Consider the following 14,958-nt stretch of genomic DNA (forward strand, 5'->3'; position numbering starts at 1 on the left):
GAGCGCCTAGGTTCTTCAGTGGCAGGCCATTCTAAGCCCAGGTGGCGAGTCGCCCGCTCTACTAGGGACCATAAAGAGTCATCTACGCCTACCTCCATCTCAGACTCTGAGTGGTGGGACGTGAGCTCTGCCTCCACACTATCCTCTCCATGGAGAGGCTCACCCTCTGATGCATCTCGAGAGATAGCATCCACGTCCCATGCGTCCTGTTGCGCAACTGGAACGGACAGGGGTTGTGGTAGGATGATCGGCTGGTTGACAGCCGGTCTGACTGGCTCCTCTGCGGCCCGAGCTGTGGCCAGGGACATGAGCAACGATTGCTGCCCCATCATAAGGTCCATAAACTGAGACATCTTATTAGTAAGCTCAGTTACACCACCTCGCCTGTCGCGACGAGGAGAACGGGAACGTCCTCTCCTTCGGGGCGATCTAGAGCGGGATCTTGAGATCTGACGGGGGCGTTCGCCGCGAGGAGAAGGGCCTCGCCTTACAGAAAGGCTGTGGGAGCGGTCTCTCTTACGCCTAACGTCAGGAGATCGTTGACCAGGGGTAAAATGGGAAGGCGAACCCCTGGAAAAAGGCAGCTTCGCTGGCGGGGAAGCCAAAGAAGGCTGCGGGGCGGAAAGGGTGTGTGACCACCCAGATGAAGGGGAGCAATCCCCGACTGCTCTCCTCACCCTACGACGCAGAGTGCGCGTCTGAAAGCTTGCACATAACGTGCAAAAGGCTTTGTCTGCCAAAGCAGATGCCGCATGCTCCGGCCCCAGTCAGGACACGCAGTCCTCATGCGGGTCATTAGCCGGTAACTTCGTCCCACAGGTGACACAGCGGTGAAATGACATGGTGCAGCACGTTGTATGCCGAAGCGTACCATGCCAGTAATAGGAGCGCCGAGCGTTAAGCACTGAGCACCAAGCGAACAGCTTTAAGGTGCGTTGAGGCGCGTGCACCAAGCACTGAAAGACAATCGTCGAGTGCGTGCACTAAGGCACCGAGCGTCGAGGTGCGTGCACCAAAGGTGCGTGCACCGAGCACCAAGCGTCGAGGTGCGTGCACCGAGGCACCGAGCGTCGAGGTGCGTGCACCAAGGCACCGAGCACTGAGTGTCGAGGTGCGTGCACCGAGGCACCGAGCGCCGAGCGTCGAGGTGCGTGCACCGAGCACCGAGCGTCGAGGTGCGTGCACCGAGGCACCGAGCACCGAGCGTCGAGGTGCGTGCACCGAGGCACCGAGCACCGAGCGTCGAGGTGCGTGCACCGAGCACCGAGCGTCGAGGTGCGTGCACCGAGGCACCGAGCACCGAGCGTCGAGGTGCGTGCACCGAGGCACCGAGCACCGAGCGTCGAGGTGCGTGCACAGGTGCGTTGCGTGCACTGAGCCCAAGCACTAGGCGCCAAAGCGCTACACCAGGCGCCTAAGCGCTGACACCGAAAGCGCCGGAGCGCGTGTACTGCACCAGACGATCCACGTCAGCTGACCCGCAAAGCGGAGACGCTATGTGCTCTAGTACTGTGTCTGAGTCTCGAAAGACAAGGTGTTGTGCTGCTTATAAGGGCAACAGTTAATGCACTTGGTGGACGTCTTCCTTATACTGTATGGGAAAAAAACTTTTTTTTTTTTTTTTTTTTTAATTTGTTTGGACGCTGCAGCAGACACTACGTATAGTGTAAGAACAGTGGGGCTATACTCAATAGCAGCCACGTGGCGGTAGAACGCGCCGCGGTGGGGGGGGGGACTGCAATGCAGGCTGCACGCACACACACACACACACACGCGGTCTAGCCTAAGCAAGACCGAGGCTGCAAAAATGCGCGTGGCCTAAGGCCAACGCAACACGCGTCCCAAACAATATACAATAAAGAATATATATATAACAATATATACATACACAAAAACCCAAATAATAAATATAATATAAATTATATATTATAATAATAACAAAGAAAAGGAAGACGGGAGACCACGAAGACGCGATGCCGAAGCAAAGTGAAAGGAAAAATATATATATTAACAAGAAATATATATAATCCTAAATAACACAGTAACTGAAATATACTCAGAGAAGGGGTAATTAACCAGCTTCTCAAGTGTAAAGCTTATCGAGTACAATCAGTTAACAAGCTCGCTCTGTTATCTATTACCTACCGTACCAAGGCTGAAGACAAAAGAGGAAGTGCATCCCCACGCGCGCAGTTAAGTAAGCTCCCAGGGGGGCGGGCTTACACTGCAGCTGGCGTGGGGGCCTATCGGCAGCTTTGCTATAAAAGCTCAGCCTACCGGTGCTGCCTGACGGCAATATCTCATGTTGATGGTTATTTTCGACTTGAAAGGGAACGCAAGATTGGCTGGCAAGACCTATGGTCAATGGAACAGAGCAGGATCAGTTTCCTCATCAGGTCAACATATGATGTTCTCCCATCACCACAGAACCTAAACCTCTGGGTAGGAGAGGATCCCTCATGTCCTTTGTGTTCATCACCTGCAACATTAAGGCACATTTTGACAGGATGTAAGGTGGCTCTTAGCCAAGGACGGTTTACTTGGCACCATGACCAGGTGCTGCGATGTTTGGCCTTAGCATTGGAAGACAAGCGTAACATGACCAATAAGTTGCCACCTGTTCCATCAAAACATTACACACAAAAGACAACATTCCTCCGCCCAGGAGAGCAACCACCAAGAAAAGGTGTTAAAACCAATCCTCGCCCAGGACAACTGGAAGCTGCTAGAGACTGGAATATGCTGGCAGATGTTGGTCAACGGCTTATTTTTCCACCTGAGATTGCCACCACTAACCTTCGACCAGATATTGTCTTGTGGTCTGGATCAGCACGCCTTGTTCACCTGGTAGAGTTAACAGTGCAATGGGAGGATGCTGTAGATGAGGCGTATGAGAGGAAGAAACTGCGGTATGCTCAACTAGCCACTGAAGCGGAACAGCGAGGATGGAGAGTTCGGGTTTACCCAGTGGAAGTGGGTTGTCGAGGATTTGTGGCACACTCTACAACCCGGTTTCTCAGAGACGTCGGATTCAGTGGCCAAGAGTTGCGTCGCACAGTGAAGAACTTATCTGAAGCAGCAGAGAGGAGCAGCAACTGTCTGTGGTTGAGACGGAAAGATTCTGGCTGGGGACAGGTAAGTAAGCTGGGCTGAGTTGAGTGGGGGACGGAGGGGGGTGATGCTGGGAAGCCAGAATCACCGTCGAGCCCTCTTGAGGTGTCGTGGGCTAGTCGACGAAACACTGAGGATGGAAGGTGCCCACTTGAAAACCCCAGAGATGTACCCTACTTAGCTCAATCCAGACGGTTGTCATGCTGATGCGCTGGGGAGGCCGCACTTTGGTTGATCCCCGGAGCCAGCATCGCAGACGTTGTGTGTGCTGATGCGCCAGGGAGGCAAAATAAGCTGATCCCTGGAGCCAGCATTACACTTCAGCCATTAACACCAGACAGAAGGATATCTACATCATCATATGGAAGGAAACGTAAATGGATGGAGACGCATATGGATCACATTAGTTTACTGTAAAGCTACGTCTTAGTTGGTGCTTATCTTGGCGAGAGCCGAGTTCAAATCAGCATGAAGTTTTAACATCTACTCTCGTGTAATGGAAATCATTTTATATATATATATATATATATATATATATATATATATATATATATATATATATACACACACACAGAATGCTGCAATGTATTTGACTATTCACATCACCTCACATTTCACTGGTTGCCTATGAGGGCTTGAGAGGTGTGACGTAAAAATGAGAGAAAGAGCAGTTTAGACACATAACATACAACAATCTGACACTCGCTCCCGACGGCTCAGGCAGCATCCTCTCGCTCCCTGGCGTTTAATAGAGCAAAACTCTGTCTTTCCAAAGAATTGTTTGGTTTGGTCTCTGAATGGAGGCGTGGGCTGAGGGCTGATTGCACAATGGTTAAACGAGGACTGCAGTCTTTGTTGAGTCTGCAAAGCTGTTGCTGTGACACGCCTTGTAATATGGAATATATTGAAACCGAATTGTCTGCTTGTGTAACACCTAGCCAATAAGGAGTAATTAAAACGTCATGCGAGCATTGGTAGTTCAGTGGTAGAATTCTCGCCTGATCGCCAATGCAACCTTCTTTTTATTTTATGTATACAATTACAGCAGCACGCACCTGCCTTCAATCAGTGAAAAAAAATCTCCCCGTCGGGGAATTGAACCCCGGTCTCCCGCGTGACAGGCGGGGATACTGACCACTATACTAACGAGGAAGGCACACGCTACCTGCCAATATGGCAACGCATTTAGTTGCAAAGCGTCTAAGTCAAACTGCCTGCTGAGCTTAATGTCGGTTTACGGATCGAAAACAGTATAGTACAAACCAAAAAAAAATAAAAATCGGGCTCGTCCGGGATTTGAAACCGGGACCTCTCGCACCCAAAGCGAGACTCATACCCCTAGACCAACGAGCCAGCTGTCGGTTTTAACCGGCGGCCGACGTGTGATACAGTCTCTGGCAGCAAAATAAGTGCAGCATGACCAGAGTCCCGTTCCGGAATGCTGCTGACACCTCAGAGGAGGGGGGCTTAATACTCGCCAACGCAACCTTCATTATTTTTTGGCATTCTTATAGTGCTGCTTTTTTTTTTTTTTTAATTCGCAGCACGAAAACTAGGATTCACATGTGTTTCACGTAACACTTTTTCAATTCATTCATCTGGTCACAGTGTTTTTAACCGCTACAGCAGGACCCGGCAATGCTTTTAATGGAATCGGCATTAAAGGCTGCCACGTCAGTGGAGAACTGCCCGAGTACTCTCGCTCTCATTTCAGACAAGGGGATTTTAATTGCCTTCTAGCCGTTCTCGCTCACGCCGGGCGCCGTGGCGTGTGTCTGTAATCCCAGCTACAGGGACAGGTTGTGGCTGGCGGATCGCTTGAGCACGGAAGCTCTGTGCTGCAACTGGCTGTGCCGATCGGGAGTCAGCACTTAGCACGGCATCGACATAGCATTTCTGGGGGAGCTCGTGAATGCCAGGTCGTCTAAGGAGGGGTGAACCGGCCCAGGTCGGGAACGGAGCAGGTCAAAACCCCCGTGTCGCACCAGTAGTGGGACTGCTCCTGTGAGCGGACATTGCAGTGCATCCTTTGCAAAACAACGAAACCCAGCCTCCTTTTTTTCTATTTATTTTTTGAAGTACTGTATCACGCGTCGGCCGCCGGATAAAACCGGCAGCTGGCTCGTTGGTCTAGGGGTATGGGGTATATATACAGAGTGATGCAGATATAACTGACTCTATTCACATTCCCATCGCGACATCATCTTAAACGCCTTAACTCTCAAATACCAATTTCCACTGCATGCAAACTTCAAGCCATCCTATTGATTTGATCAGGAGCAGTCTAAGAGTGTATTGTCTATTGCGTTGTGGGAGGACGCTTTGACTGAAATGTTGATAATCGTAGGACATTATTATTTGTGCCTGGAAGCTCAAATTGAATGAAATGGACTTTGAAAGTTGTATTAAGTGCCTTGATGAAGGGGGCAAATGAAGAAGTTCAAATCCAGGAACAAGAAGGTTGCAGGAATGGCCTGATGCTGGGAAGCTGGAAATTAACGTGACAGAGCAGAAGGAAGCAAGTTTTCTTCCAGGACAACCTTGTACTTGGCTTGATTCATGCCAAAGCTGCCCGATTCCAGCCTTGCTGAAGCACCCCCAGATCATCACCGATCCTCCACCACATTTCACAGTGGGTGCGAGACACTGTGGCTTGTAGGCCTCTCCAGGTCTCCGTCTAACCATTAGACGACCAGGTGTTGGGCAAAGCTGAAAATTGGACTCATCTGGGGGTGCTTCAGCAAGGCTGGAATCGGGCAGATTTGTCTTTGTGAAGGACGCATGAATCAAGCCAAGTACAAGGTTGTCCTGGAAGAAAACTTGCTTCCTTCTGCTCTGACAATGTTCCCCAACTCTGAGGATTGGTTTTTCCAGCAGGACAGTGCTCCATGCCACACAGCCAGGTCAATCAAGGTGTGGATGGAGGACCACCAGATCAAGACCCTGTCATGGGCAGCCCAATCTCCAGACCTGAACCCCATTGAAAACCTCTGGAATGTGATCAAGAGGAAGATGGATGGTCACAAGCTATCAAACAAAGCCGAGCTGCTTGAATTTTTGCGCCAGGAGTGGCATGAAGCCATCCAACATCAATGTGAAAGACTGGTGGAGAGCATGCCAAGACGCATGAAAGCTGTGCTTGAAAATCAGGGTTATTCCACCAAGTATTGATTTCTGAACTCTTCCTAAGTTAAAACATTAGTATTGTGTTTTTTAAAAATGAATATGAACTTATTTTCTTTGCATTATTCGAGGTCTGACAACACTGCATCTTTTTTGTTATTTTGACCAGTTGTCATTTTCTGCAAATAAATGCTCTAAATGACAATATTTTTATTTGGAATTTGGGAGAAATGTTGTCAGTAGTTTATAGAATAAAACAAAAATGTTCATTTTACCCAAACACATACCTATAAATAGTAAAACCAGAGAAACTGATAATTATGCAGTGGTCTCTTAATTTTTTCCAGAGCTGTATATGCATCAGCACTGTGCTGTGGCTCGAGCTTGTTTGACGAGGCAGGCAATGCAAAAATGCCAAAACTTGCTTTTGCATTGTAGCACCTATTTAATTTAAATGCACGCTATGCCTTTAAGAACACAAGTGCCAATTGAGAACATACCGGCAGCTTGTTAAGTGTTAATTGTCTCCCCTTTGTACCAAACATATTTAAACCAAAGGAAATAGCAATGAATTACAGTGCCATTTTCTAAATTGATTAAGAAATGCAAAAAGCACCGTCCGTGGGTGGGCTTGAACCACCAACCTTTCGGTTAACAGCCGAACATGCTAACTGATTGTGCCACAGAGACCAAACCGTTAAACCGCCAGAGCATACGGGTGATACTGCACAACGTGATCGAGGGAGCAGAAACATAAACTAATGTTAACACAAAAGAAATATAAAAAGAGAATTTCGACAAAAGCTGCCGGGAAGCACTGCCGCTGCTGATTGCTTGTTTCTACGCGCTTTGAAAAGGGAGTCTCATCTTCCAGAATATCACTTACAATGTGGGCCATCAAAAATAAAAAATAAAGTTTCTAAAAAAGATGATTTCAGCAAGTTAAAACACCACACGAACACTTGTCATGTGACACTTTCTGTATAGGCTTGCTAGCTTGCAATTGGCTGCTGGTCCGCGGCGGTGCGGCACTGAGCGCTGGTTTAACATGTTACAGGTGTTATACACTGAGCGCTGGTTTATCATGTTACAGGTTTTATACACTGAGCGCTGGTTTATCATGTTACAGGTGTTACACACCAGCGCCAGTAGGCACTGAGCGCTTTTCACCTCCAGCGACAGTGTGTCACTGACGCTGGCATGCGTATCGGGTGCATAATGACGTTTTTATTAATGCCACTTTCTTACGGACAGTAGTCAGAGTGATGATACAAGACCAGAGCCAATAAACCTGTTATTTTCTTGTCCTTTCACTACCATATTCTATTGTGCTTGTTCAGAATACGCGTGAATCCTGAAAACATCTTGTTAATATTTAAACAATGCCAGCAGCCACTTTATTGATCACTCTGTGGATTAACCGCTATTGGAATACAGATGCTTGTGTTAAAGATGTTAATAGACTTTCAATGTACACGTTTTAGAGCTAAGAGTTTGTTGAGGCAGTTCAAGCGCTGCACTTTCAGGCAGCCAGTTCCAGTGTTTGCCTTTTGGACTTACTCTGGAAGGAATACAAAAAAAAAAAAACATTTGTTGAAAACTGCATTTGGGAGAAAACTTAACAGTTTCGAAATGCATTAGTAAAGGCATCGGATTCTATTATGGTGTTTCTGAGCTGTTGAATGTTTCGCTTGTTAGGGCGGGCGAGTCTGTTACAAAGAATTGCCACACTGTATGTATCTCCATAATGCGTTGGGACTAAATACGCCGATACATTAAAACTACTTAGAGAATGCGGGCATCGATCCTGCTACTTCTCGCATGCTAAGTGAGCGCTCGGAAAGATTGTTTCAAGGAAATCAACAGCTGATACCAACTCTTGTCAGCACTCAATACTATTTTAATTTCCATTTTAAATCAGACTAAAATAGTGTTCCTAACACAGATTGCATTTTTGTTGTAAACAGACTAGTTGTTGAAGACACTGATAATGCAATATTAATATTATTGGCAGACCGTCGCCCCCAACTGGCAATATCTTGGTAGCACAACAGAGACTTCATATGATACAATGACTGTGCAATAATGAGGTGTTACATTAAAAATACAAACTAACTTGAGACAGCCAAGCCGTTAAAGCAGACCTTAAGTTTGTCGTGTGATACAAAAGCAAGTTTTGGCATTTTTGCATTGCCTGCCTCGTCAAACAAGCTCGAGCCACAGCACACAGCGCTGCTGCATCGGGACACAGAGGTGGATTTTAAAGCGACTGAATCAACGAGCTGAGACTACTTTTTGAAGAAATTGAAAACATACCTCTCGTCGAAATATTTGCTATTTAGTTAATTAATTAATTTTTTGAATTTGCAATTGGCAGACTACATTGCCGATACAATCTGAATTGCTCGTATCAAGCTGCGATGGAGCCTATGAGAATCGCTGGCATAAATCAAGGGGAATTAGCTCAAATGGTAGAGCGCTCGCTTAGCATGCGAGAAGTAGCGGGATCGATGCCCGCATTCTCCAAATAGTTTTAATGTATCTGTGTATTTAGTCCCAACGCATTATGGAGATAAATACAAAGTGTGGCAATTCTTTGTAACAGATTCGCCCGCCCTACATGTGTATTTTAAAGCAGTGTCTCCTAATTTGTAATATTCCCCAGACTGAAAAACTGCAGTGCGCCCTCCATCATATGCCTTCCGAGAAGCACAAACAGATTTTTTTAAAATATTTTTTAGCAATGGAAGAGTTTCTGTTAATTGAGAATAAATATAAATGGCTTGAAGTTTGCTTTAATTTGTAACGTGTTTGTAATGAAATCGATAGGTTGCGGATGCAACCCCGGTTCCCTGAAAGAGAAAATAACGATCAAGGTATGGGACATTGCCGTCAGGCAGTAGGGATTGGCTGAGCTTTATGTCAAAGATGCCGATAGGAGAGTCACTATACGCAGCGCGCGGAGAGTCACTTCCTCTTTTGCCCTTCAGGCCGTGAAGGCCTCCAGAGCGGCCTCGCGGCTTGATGGTTATTTTCTCTTTCAGGGAACCGGGGTTGCATCCGCAACCTATCGTTCCCTTTCAAGTCGAAAATAACCATCAAGGTATGGGAACAGTGTACCCAAGCCGTCGCGAGGGAGGATTCTCGGCAGTAGGACAGACTTACGTCATAACGCAACTGCGTAGGCAGTACATCTACACATTTGCGGAGCTGCGCCTCAGCGTCTATGCTCGCAATGACACCTGTCCCAAGGTGGAATAGTCACACCATATTGTCAACCACTCTAGACGTCTGCAACCTGAGGCGTCATAGAGTGCAACACAGATGCTCCAAATGACGGAGCAGAGGATTCCAGTACATTTAGCCTGTAAAACCTCATGAAAGTATGCGGCGTAGCCCAACTGGCTGCCGCGCAAATATCAGACACCGGCACCCCTCGAAAGAGGGCCCAGGATGTCGCCATACCCCTGGTAGAATGCGCCTTCAACTGCCCTGGTGGTGGAAGGCCTGCAGATTCATACGCTAATTTAATAGCATCCACTATCCAGTGGGAAAGGCACTGTTTAGACAGCGGCTGACCCAAAGATCTAGAACCATGGCATATGAACAACTGTTCTGTCTGCCTCACAGTCCTTGTACGGTCAATATAACACCTCAATGCCCTCACAGGGCAGAGCATGTGTAACCGCTCTTCCTCTGGGGAAGAAAAAGGAGGAGGATGGAACGCCATCAACTCGACTGACTGGTTCATGTGGAACGGGGATATAACCTTTGGTAAAAAGGCCGGATTAGGGCGCATGGAGACCTTAGAACTGTCTCCTGCAAAACGAGTACAAGAAGGATGCACTGACAGTGCATGTAATTCGCTCACGCGTTTTGCTGATACTACAGCCAGCAAAAGCGCAGTCTTAATAGATATGAGCTTCATATCCACGCTGTGGAGAGGCTCAAACGGTGCCTTGGCAAGGGCTTCTAGCACCACATCAAGGCTCCACGACGGTAAACTGGTCGTTCTTGGAGGCCGCAAGCGTCTTGCGCCTTTCAGAAACTGAGATGCCAAAAAATGGCAACCAGGTGATAACCCGTCAATGCGTACGTGGCAAGCCGAAATAGCGGCCAAATACACTTTAAGTGTAGAGGGAGACTTACCCTCGTCCAACAGCTTCTGCAGAAACTGTAATATCACTGCCATCGGGCAGGAGACCGGGTCATGGCCCTCAGCCAGACACCAACTCTGAAATAAGTTCCACTTATACATATATTGCGACCGAGTAGAGGGCGCTCTCGCACTCTGAATAGTGGATATAACCGCCGTTGAAAGCCCTAAGGCTGACAGGCGCTCCCGCTCAGGGGCCAAGCCCATAGCTGCATGAGCTTGGGGTTCGGATGCCATAGCCCTCCTTGGGCTTGGGACAACAGGTCCGCTCGCAGAGGGAGCTCCCTCGGGCGACCGTGCAACAACTGCACTAGACTCGGGAACCATATCCTCCGAGGCCACCGAGGAGCGATCAGAATCACTGTCGCTTGCTCTACCCTGACCTTCTCCAAGAAGGCGGGGAGCATCGAAATCGGTGGAAATGCATACAGGAGCCCTGGCGGCCATTCGTGAGCCAGTGCATCCACCCCCAGGGGGCTGTCGAGGTCCTTCACCGAGAACCATAGAGGACAGTGCATGGTCTCTCGCGAAGCGAAGAGATCGACTTGCGCTGTGCCGAACCATTCCCAGATGCGCTCTACCACCCGAGGGTGAAGACGCCATTCGCCCGCAAGAGGACCTCCTCTGGACAGGAGATCCGCTGCGTAATTGACTCTGCCCGGCAGATGAACTGCACGCAGAGAGGCTAACCGCGGTTGAGCCCAGAGCAACAGCCGCGTTACCATCCGGTGAAGACCTGGGGACTGTAATCCGCCCTGGCGATTGATATACGCCACTACTGTGGTGTTGTCTGACCGCACTAACAAGTGCTTGTCTAGAAGCACTGGCAAGAAGTGCCGAAGGGCGAGGTCCACTGCTCTGAGTTCCAGAGCGTTGATGTGGGCTGACCTCCAGGGTCCTGACCACACTCCACGGGTCCCTGTCCCGTTCCAGACTGCTCCCCAACCTTGGTTGGAAGCGTCGGTTGTGATAACTTCCCTTCGGAAGATGGGACCCAAGCGCACGCCCTGGCGGATGTTCGACTGAACTTTCCACCAGCGTAATGCTTCCCAGCAGGTTCGGGATACCCTCAGCCTGTGGTGCTTGTCTCTCCGCGGGTGCAACGCGAAGGCATTGAACCAGGCCTGCAGAGGTCTCTGGTGTAGTAAGCCCAAAGGAAGGGCTTGCGAGGCGGCAGCCATCAACCCCAGCATGCGCTGACAAAGCTCCATGCTGACTGTTTCTCTCAACCTGAATAGGGAGAGACACCGCTCTAATGAGGCAACTCTTTGTGTCGATAGGGTCGCTTCCATGGACACTGAGTCCAGATGCAGACCCAAAAACTCGGTCTGTTGGCTGGGCACGAGGCGGCTCTTGTCTGGATTGACCTTCAGACCTAGCCGCTGAAGATGGTCTGTAACCATCACTGTGTGCTGTGCCAACTGCTCCTTTGACTGCGCGCAGACGAGCCAGTCGTCCAGATAGTTCAGCAGTCGAACGCCTTGAACCCGCAAGGGGGCTAAAATGGCGTCCATACACTTCGAAAAGGTTCGAGGAGCTAGAGACAGGCCGAATGGCAGGACACAAAACTCGTAGACCCTGCTCTGAAATGCGAAACGTAGGTACTTCCTGTGACCCGGACAGATGGGAACGTGAAAGTACGCATCTGTGAGGTCTACGGTGGTAAACCAGTCGCCCTGCCGGACAGACTGGACAATGTGCCTGTGCGTAAGCATCTTGAACGACAACACCCGTAGGTATTTGTTCAGTACACGCAGGTCTAGAATAGGGCGGAGCCCGCCGTCCTTCTTTGGCACAAGGAAGTATTTGGAGTAGAACCCCTGGTCGGTCAGAGCAGGGTCTACTAGTTGAATGGCACGCTTCTTGAGCAATGCCTGTATTTCTGCATTTAGAGCTGAGGACTGAACCGAGTCCTTCACTGCAGTTACCACCACTCCCCTGAAGGGGGGGGGGTTTAACCGGAATTGAAGGGTGTACCCGGTGAGTATAGTTTTGCGCACCCAGATGTCGTTGGTGCATTGTTGCCAGAACAGGAGCTGTGGAACAGTGTAGGGGTGGGTTAACGGCTGCCGGGGTTTCTCAGGGCTGCTTAGGCTGCGCTCGCTCACGAGGGGCCTGACCAGAGCCACGAGGGCGTGGTCTGCTACCTCCTCTGGGGCGCCACCCTCTGCGCTGCGGTCTTGCAAACGTGGGTTGGCTGTGTGCTGCAACCCCCGAAGGGGCGGCTTTACTGCCCTGTGGGTGCGCCTGCTGCTGCGGCGGCGCCCTGCGCCATTGGCGCTCCTGCGGCCGCCTTGGCTGGAAAGGCTTGCTTGGCCACATCTTAGCCAACTGCTGCGACGCCTCACGCGCCTTGACGGAGCGTTGCAGCATCTCCTCCACCGCTGGGCCAAACGTGTGCCCCGGGGATATAGGAGCATCTAACAACGGGGCCTTATCAGGCTCCTGTACCCTGGCCTGTGAGAGCCATAGCTGCCTCCTTGCTACTACGAGGGAAGCAATGCTCCTGCCCTGTGCTCGCACATTTATCTGAGCCAGCCTGACCAAAAGCTGTGCAACTGCACCCAGCTCGGTTCTGAGCCCGACGGATGGGGACTCAGGCAGGTCGCGAATCAGCGCCGCCTGGTAGACTGTCAGGAGGCTGGCCGCGTTGGACAGTCTAACTGCCTCTGTAGCCGCGGCATAACCCTTTTTTAGGTGGGCCTCCGTAATCCTACACTGCCTGTTAGGGCAGGAAGGGTCCTTAGCCAGCCCCGAAAGTGTCGGCGTCTTTACTAGCGCGGCAAACGCGGCGCCCACTGGCGGAAACAACGCCAGCCCAGCTTCGCTCGCCCCGTGCATGGTGAAGGCCGAAGCCTTGCGAGAAGTCGCAGGGGCGGAGGCCGGTGCTCCCCAGGTGGACTTCACCTCCTTAATAAAATCCGGGAATGCCGGGAGCATCCTGGACTGAAGGGGCGGAGCCGATGGCAATTCAAATAGAGAGCGACGTCTTGGCTCTGATGCAGGCCAGTCCACGCCTAGATGACGGGCTGCCCTCTCCACCACTGACCAGATAGGGTCATTAGTATCCAGCACTTCAGGGTCGTCCTGCCCAGAGTGCTGGGATGCCACCTCAGGCTCTGTGTCTTCAAAGAGCGGGTCTGCATCAGATGCGTCCCTTGACACAGCATCGGCGTCCCACTCTACTTCCTGGGGAACTGGTGGAGGAACCATCGGCTGACTAGCGCTGGGTCCGGTAACCATCTCTGGGGCCCGAGGCGCCACATTCGCTAGAGTCATGAGGAGGGATTGTTGTCCCATCATGAGCTCCATAAACTGCGACATCTTGGAGGTGAGCTCAGCCACCCCAGATGTGTCCTGATGCCGTCTACCCCTTCGAGGGGAGCGGGAGTGCCTTCTCCGGCGAGGCGATCGAGATCTGGATCGCGACTCCCGACGGGGGCGAACCCCGCGAGAGGAGGGGCTGCGGGAACGTTCCCGCGCACGCCTAATTGGAGACCTTTGACCAGCTGTAAGCTGGGAAGATGGGCTCATAGGCTGAGACGTCGCCGGCAGCGACACGATAGACGATGGTGGGGCCGAGACGGTGTGGGACGAGCCCGAGGATGGGGAACGACCTCCCAATGCCTTCCTAGCTCTCTGGCGCAGGGTGCGTGTTTGAAACCCCGCACATAGCTGGCAGTATGCCCTGTCTGCCAGGGAAGATGCCGCATGGTCCGGCCCTAAACATGCGACGCAGTCCTCGTGAGGGTTGCTGGCAGGCAACTTGGCCTGACAGGTCACACAACGGTGGAACCCAGACATTGTAAAACGCCGAAGCGTCTAGTATTGACGTCAATCACGAAGAGCCGAGGTGCGCGCGTCGAGCGCCGAAGCGCTGGGCACCAAGCGTCAAGCACCTGAAGTGCGTGCGTCGAGAGCCTCCGCGTCGAGCGCCGAGGCGTCGAGGGTGCGTGCGTCGAGCACCGAGCGCCGAAGCGTCGAGCACCAAGGTGCGTGCGTCGACGTCAAGGGTGCGCGTGTTGAGGCGTCGAGCGCCGAAGCGGCGAGCACCGAGCGCCGAGCATCGAGCGTCGAGCGCCGAAGCGTCGAGCGTCGAGCGCCGAGGCGCGTGCGTCGAGCGTCGAGGGTGCGTGCGTCGAGGCGCCAAGCGCCGAGCACCGAGCGTCGAGCGCCGAAGCGTCGAGCATCGAGCACTGAGCGTCGAGCACCGACGTTGATGGAACGTGCACCGAGCGTCGAGCACCGAGCGCCGAAGCGTCGAGCGTCAAGCACTGAGCCCCAAGTGCAGAAGCACTAAGCACCAAGCGCAGAAGCGCTGCACAAAGCGCCGAAGCGCTGCACCAAGCGCACAAGCGCTGACACCAAAAGTGCCGGAGCGCGAGCGCCGAAGCGCGAGTACCGAGCGTGGAACGCTAGCACAGACGCCTAAGCGTCAGCTGACCCGCCAAGTGGAGACGCAAAGTGCTGGTACAGTGTCTGATGCTGTGCAATACCTACCTGAAGGTGCTGGGGATTTTGCACGTTGGTGGTTGTCTTCCTCTGTATAGTGAAGGGAAAAACTTTTA

The 14,958-nt window shown here is 51.3% G+C and overlaps 1 non-coding gene across 1 annotated transcript; it reads right to left on the reverse strand.

The window, feature by feature from the left end:
• Positions 1-4,191: 4,191 nt before the first annotated feature.
• On the reverse strand, positions 4,192-4,263 carry trnad-guc (transfer RNA aspartic acid (anticodon GUC)). The gene has a single exon. It is a non-coding gene; the product is annotated as a tRNA-Asp (tRNA).
• Positions 4,264-14,958: the final 10,695 nt, after the last annotated feature.

Source organism: Acipenser ruthenus, unplaced genomic scaffold, assembly GCF_902713425.1.
Source record: "Acipenser ruthenus unplaced genomic scaffold, fAciRut3.2 maternal haplotype, whole genome shotgun sequence".
NCBI lineage: Eukaryota > Metazoa > Chordata > Actinopteri > Acipenseriformes > Acipenseridae > Acipenser > Acipenser ruthenus.